This window comes from Aedes albopictus, chromosome 1, assembly GCF_035046485.1.
Source record: "Aedes albopictus strain Foshan chromosome 1, AalbF5, whole genome shotgun sequence".
NCBI lineage: Eukaryota > Metazoa > Arthropoda > Insecta > Diptera > Culicidae > Aedes > Aedes albopictus.
The window spans coordinates 150,412,959-150,420,086 of record NC_085136.1 but is presented as its reverse complement, the minus strand read 5'-3'; the positions used below and the strand labels follow the sequence as shown (position 1 = coordinate 150,420,086).

The following is a 7,128-nucleotide window of genomic DNA, read 5'->3' as shown; positions in this document are numbered from 1 at the left end:
GATGGTCGGGTGATCTCCAGGTGGCTTTGTGGATATCTTTGCGGGGGAAGAAGGTGCTTCGGACTACCATACCACGGGAGGCTGCAAAGTTTACGCATCGCTGGCCGTTATCATTCGATACGGCGTGCAGGCTGTTTCGCCCGATTACCGGTCTGTACATTTCCTCCCTTCCTACCTGCGCGTTCATGTCGCCGACAACGATTTTCACGTCACGCGGCGAGCAACCATCGTATGTTTGCTCCAACTGCGCGTAGAACGCTTCTTTCTCGTCATCGGGTCTCCCTTCGTGTGGGCAGTGGACGTTGATGATGCTGTAGTTGAAGAAACGGCCCTTAACTCTCAACATGCACATCCTTGCGTTGATCGGCTGCCACCCGATCACACGTTGTCGCATCTTGCCCAACACTATAAATCCTGTTCCCAGTTCATTGGTGGTGCCACAGCTTTGGTAGAAGGTAGCCGCTCGATGCCCGCTTTTCCACACTTTCTGTCCAGTCCAACAAAGTTCCTGCAACGCCACGATGTCGAAGTTGCGGGGATGTAGTTCGTCGTAGATTATCCTGTCACATCCTGCGAAACCTAGTGACTTGCAATTCCATGTTCCAAGTTTCCAATCGTAGTCCTTATTTCGTCGCGTGGGTCTTTGCCGATTGTATCGAGTCGTATTTTCTCCTATGTTATTTTTTTTTTATTCTTAATCACTTAACCTAATTTACAGCTCTATTGTCCACTTGGGCACTACGTGAGCGAGAACAATGGATTACCCGCTTTGGCGGAAATTGCAACAGATGGCGCTAGTGAGCAGGAGTTTTCCAACTTTTAAATGTATGAAGAAAATAATAAATCACTGTTTTTTGACTAAAAGAACGATTTATCGGGAAAAATATTTGGTACAGGTTATAGATAATAATTATAGGAATCTGCGTTACCAAATATTTTTTGCCAAAACTTCAAAATTTTTGAAATATTTGAAAAAATGTTAAAATCTCCATACATTTTTTCGTTTGAAAACTTCTGCCTCGATTTGAATGATCTTCGTTTGCCTATACATGGGCATCATGAATATACATGGATTCATGTTTACCCATCTGTCAAAGGCAAACAAAACAGGTGCGCAGTTTCTCCGAAAGCAAATTGAAGCGGCAACTAACGAAAAAGTAACAATTTCATTGGAAATAATACTTAACACAATTAAAAGATTGTAATTTTTCAGGTAGGTAATCTTCTCCCTGACTTCGGCAGTGCGTCGTGGCTCTCGCCTGAACTCCAATCTCAGGTTTGTATTTACATTGCCTAAGTTGGAAAATCCACTGGATTTAATCCAGAAAAACTTGGATTTACCTTCATTGGCGGGATTCCACAAAAAATATAATGTTCTGCGAATAAGCTTCATGTGTGTGTCTATTTTTTTTGTAGATGAATTAAAGGTCTGCTGCTGAAAAGTTTTCACGATGTGGCAGGAAGAGCTTCTACAAGTTGAGATATCTATAGCAATCCATACCAGCGTCGGAAGGGTTGGACTCGAGGGAGCCTGGTCAGTACTGGGCAGAACGGTGAAAATCAACTAAAGCAACAAGGTAGGAATATTGTATTTAAAGTACCGTTCACAAATTACGTAACCCTCTAGGGGAAGGTAGAAGAGGGCTAAGCCTACGGCCTATCAAAAATGGATTTTCACACGAAAAAAGCGTTTAGGATAAAAGCAAAGGGGTGTAAGTGACATAAAAAAAACCCTTCAGGGTAAATGAGGTTTAAAGTTTTTACCAATTTTTCATCCCATACAAAATGTATAGAGTTTCAAACCCGACCAAATTATCTTCGATTTTTTGTATTTTTTTATTGATCGTAAAAATAATCTTAAAAAAGTTCCTGTAAACTTGAAATCTGAAGATTTTTTTTTATATGCTCAGATCAAAATCGACAAAATGGTCCCTTACACCCCTTTGTATCTAGGACCCTCAATTGTCGATTACATCGGTACATGCCTAATTAGTGAATGCTACCTAATAATGTTATAAGAAGTGGGGATGGGGTAAAGCACCGACGAAGGCAAAGTTCAACTTTTTGGCATTACGTCCCACCTGGACTAAACCTGCTTTTCAGTTCAGTGTTCTATGAGTACTTTCACAGCGTGTTCCACCGTGCTTAACCCATATCCCAGCGTCCTATAAATAGGACAGTCCTTTCGATGTGAATATCTCCAGAATTATGCAAAATTTTATAAAATACTTTCTTCAGAGAAGATGTTCTCCAAATCCATACCTTGCTCATAGTGGACAATATAGTTTGTGACGACTGGTTCACTAGGTGGCGTAAACGATGTTGCAAAGATTACATATTGTCACGATCTATGAGCTTCATTTCCAATGCGAAAGAAATTTATTTCCATGGAAACTTGACAATGGTTAATAATTTATAGTTCATTTCTCCGGCAGAGTTGTTAATCAATACATACAAAAGTCAGTGTATGTATGATTGTATGTTTATAAGTTTTCACTGGCTGCTTCCTAATGGAAGTACATTGAAAATGAATACTCATTCATAATGTTAATTCAAAAGTGATGAAAATCTAATGGGACTGATATGCGAATGGGGCAGTTGCCACGAGAATTTCTTCAGAACAAAGACGGTGTTGTACATGAAATTATTTACATAATAGTATGCGTTGAAGTTTCGTCAAATTTTCTCGGCCTCATAAAAAATTAAACATGAATAAGTAATATTGGATGATCAGTACATAGTGGTCGTTTACAGAGCCGTAGTGTGGTCTAGCGGCGCCCTTGGCAAACCCCTAGAATGGCACTCGAAAATACTTCTGCAATGTTTTTATTTGCACAATTTTTTTTCTCAGAATATCATCATTTTTTGTGTTTTGTGCTTGTAGCTGTTTCTGATTTTTTAAAAGTTTTCATAACAGCTGTTTTAAAAACTTTATAAATTCTTAAATATTTAACTGTAAAAAAAAACATTAGTTTTAGCAGCCTGATTCTTAAAAATACTATTGCAGGTTCTTAAGGAAATTGTTCTATAAATTTATAGGTCATAATCAGCTGTACTTGCTTATTGGTCAAAATCAGCTGTGCTTGCCCATTTTTATATTTTTTTGTGGACGAAAGCCTACGAAGGGTGGAAGAATTATTTTTATCTTGGCATACGTCCCCACTGGAACAAAGCCTGCTTCTCGGTTTTGTGTGGCAATGAGGATTCCCTCATTAAATAACTTTGATCCTCCTCTGCCAATCATAGTTATACATGTGTAGGGTATTGGTTCCCTTATTAACCCTTATGTGGCCGACAGGGTACCCGGGTACCCAGTGCCCATTTAAAAAGCACGGTGTAGAAAAAAGCAAAAAGTTTGTAGGTTTGCATAACCTACTGAGATCCGTGAAGCTCTTGACATCTACTATGTCATTTATAGACACTATAGAGATATTCCAGGTCAGCCAAACTACCTTGGAGTTCAGGACTTCAGGTCTACACTCGTAACAGTATCCATATCTGTTATACTGAAAAACGCTGCATAATCAACTGCAGTTACTGGAACAATCTGAAGTCTACAAGCTTATTGCTTTGTGCATTCAAAATGCAAATATCAAATGCGGGAGCACCAAATGCGGTAAGATTTTCTAACAAGTAACCCGATGTCAGTGAGAGCTTTCGAATCCTAGGTTGGCGGTGATATTGACTATGGTTGCTACGTTGCCTTCGGTAACATGTGTTACCGCGTTTGAAGCGCATTTGGGCACCGTTTGCATCTTGAACGCACACAGCAATATTATAAACCTTTGGGACATCTAGGGTCGCCCAAATTGTTCTATAATAAAGTCCTTCAAATCTACAAGAACAACTTTATGTGTTTTCACCATATATACTGCCGTGAATCGCAAGTCAGTCCCATCTGTATTTTGGGCAAAATTGAGTTAATACCCGTTTTTGACCTATCTTCCAATGATCTATCAGCTACGTAAATAAAAATATATAATTTGTTCAGTAAAATCTAAAAACAACACCAAGTCAGATTGTCCCATAATGAAAAGTAATCGCAAGTCAGTCCCATCACGAACTTTTGTACCTTCCAATACAAAATTGATCAATGTTTTTGTTACTTTTAAATTTTCTTCAGTTACTTCTTTACGTTTGGAACAATTTGTGAAAGTTTCACGATGATCGCAGAAGTTTTCAAATCACGGCAATTTTTTGAAGTTTTTCATATTAATTCAATTCTAAGACTTCGGGGTCCATTTTCTCAATGCCTACTTTTTACATATGGGACTGACTTGCGATTCACGGCAGTATAATAGTATTGTATAATCTGCTAGGGTCCGCGGAGCTCTTGAAATCTGAAATGTCATTCAGAGACACTACAAGGATATTCCAGGTCAGCCAAACTATATTGGAGTTCAGGTCTACACTTGTAACAACAGCCATATCTGTTATACTGAGTAACGTTGCATATTTATCCGTGGTTACTGGACCGATCTGTTGTCTACTTTTTTTATTATAACCCTTTGGGACATTCAGGTTTGTCCAAACTGTTCTATAATGAAGTCCTGTAAATCTACAAGAATAATTTTATGTGTTTTGTCATAAATAATAATATTGCATAGCCTGCTGGGATTCGCGAAGTCCTTGAAAACTCATGTGTCATTTAGAGACACTACAGGGATATTCCAGGTCAGCCAAATTACCTTGGAGTTCAGGACTTCAGGTCTACACTCGTAACAGTATCCATATCTGTTATATTGAGTAACGCTGCACAATCAACCGCAGTTACTGGAGCAATCTGAAGTCTACTTTTTTGTAATAAACCTTTGGGACATTCACGGTCGTCCAAACTGTTCTATAATGAAGTCCTTCAAATCTTTAAGAAAAACTTCATTTGTTTTCATCATAAATAATAGCATAGAATAATCTGCTGAGATCCGTGAAGCTCTTGAAATCTCAAATGTCATTTAGAGACACTATGGGAATGTTCCTTCCAGGTCAGCCAAACTATCTAAGAGTTCAGAGCTTCAGGTCTACACTCGGTACATCAGCTATATCTGACATACTGAGTAACGTTTCATAATCAATAGGGCACCGCACTGTTTTGATTTTGTATGGGATTTTGACGTTTCTTGGCCTTGTTGTTTACAAAATTTCTGTAAGAGTGAAAGAGAAGGAGATAATTTTATGCAGTGCCCTATAGCGGTGACTGGACCAACCTGAAGTCTTCTATATGAGGGGCCCTGAATCAAAGGGGTGTAAGTGACCATTTTGTCGATTTTGAGCTGAGCATAACATAAAATTCTTCAGATTTCAAGCTTTCAGGAACTTTTTTAAGATTGTTTCTACGATGATTGGAAAAATTACAATAAATCATAGAAACTTGGGTTGATTTTGAAGCTCCATACATTTTGTATGGGATGAAAAATTGGTCAAAAACTTTAAACATCATTTACTCGAAAGTGGGTTTTTGTCACTTACACCCCTTTGCTTCTAACCCAAGTTTTTCATATACCATATTCTCAGGTTGAGCTTCTAAAATGAACTGGATATGGTTGAATTTAGATATGTCGAAATGGCATTTTCAGCATTGGATATACACCTCGTCCTTTTTTTACGTCCACTATTGGTTGAACGATACAAATTTCTATTACCAAGACAATGGGTAAATTTAACATTTTTATATTTTTTGAAACATCTTCACAATTGACAGAATTGTAGAAAATTATAAAAATGTTAAGTTTGATTATTACCTTGTTGGTAGGATTTTTTCTAGCTCAGCCAACGATGGACGTAAAACGAGGTTGTAGTGTAACTACTAGGACGATCGTTTGGCACAAACTTTGAAAGGTTTCCTCAAGAATGATGAAACTTATAACGTGAAAATAACGCTTGGAATAATCATTGAAATGATAAAACAAGTAAATAATTGAAGCAACTTGTATAAAATATATGGTACATTTACAAAAGCCATTCATTTCCACATTGAAAAAAATTTATGTACTTTTTTTTTAACAGGAGATATTTAAATGTCAACCAACAGTGATTATATCAAACCTCAAACAAACTGCAATCGATAAATGGAAGTTATCCTAATATATTTACCAGTAAGAATACTGGGCAAATGGATTTTTTTCGAAAAACTGAAAAAGCAAATATATAGGTAATAGCAATATATTATCCGCTTCTAACCTTAGACTTTGTCGGCGCTACTCTGAGGACAACCGCACGCTATGGCTCTGACGATTTACTATTATACATAAGGCAATTTCTCAACTAAATCCTAAAAATTCAAAACTCAAAAAGTTAAATTGATTGGCTTTTGAAAATCCAAAGCTATAATTTTGAATCAATAATTAGTTTGCGCACAGTACAACTAGAAAATTGGAACAAAACATATCGTATCAGAAAGTTTTCACTTATCGCAATTCGTTGATTATTTTATGACTCGTTCTAGGTACTCCCGTCAACCATGGTGGACCAACAACTCTGAACACAGAAATCATCAATCAACTACAAGAAGTACTAGCATCTGTATATATAGCATCCCCTCCCATCTGTTATAATCAATGCCTTGTAATATTTCTTTCTTTTTTAACATGTGCACAAATAATAAAAAAAAATCTGCGGGGGGTGGGGCGTTCGACTAGTCTCTGTAATTGATCCAAAAATTCCCTGGAAGCTGGCAAACTCACTGGTAAAATTCTTGGTTGATCTTGGTTCACCTAAGAACATCTCAAGTAGTGCCAGCTAAATTGGCTTTGAGTTATAAATTTATATAACGCTTAAAAGTTAGTGTTTTTTTTATTATTTTTATAACTTTAATCAGAACTCTCAGTAAGCAGGTTTAACATTTTCTATGTAAATGAGGTTTAACGCAAAACACTTAGAACTTATAATACTACCTATGGTGTCCATAAGACATTATTCCAATATAGGCGAATTTGTGGCTAAGAAAGTTCACCCTGTCCTACCACATTGCGAGGTGACGCAAAATACTTAGAACTTATGGAATTACCCATGGTGTCCATAAGACTTTCTTCCAATATGTAAGATTTTGTTGCTAAGAAGGTTCACCATGTCCTCCCACATTGCGAGGTGACGCAAAACTGGGAACTTATGGAATTACCCATGGTGTCCATA

The 7,128-nt window shown here is 37.3% G+C and overlaps 1 long non-coding RNA gene across 1 annotated transcript; it reads left to right on the top strand.

The window, feature by feature from the left end:
• The first annotated feature begins 1,193 nt into the window (after positions 1–1,193).
• LOC134285781 (uncharacterized) lies at positions 1,194–6,628 on the top strand. Its single transcript, XR_009996630.1, has 3 exons — positions 1,194–1,276; positions 1,417–1,577; positions 6,443–6,628. It is a non-coding gene; the product is annotated as an uncharacterized LOC134285781 (long non-coding RNA).
• Positions 6,629–7,128: the final 500 nt, after the last annotated feature.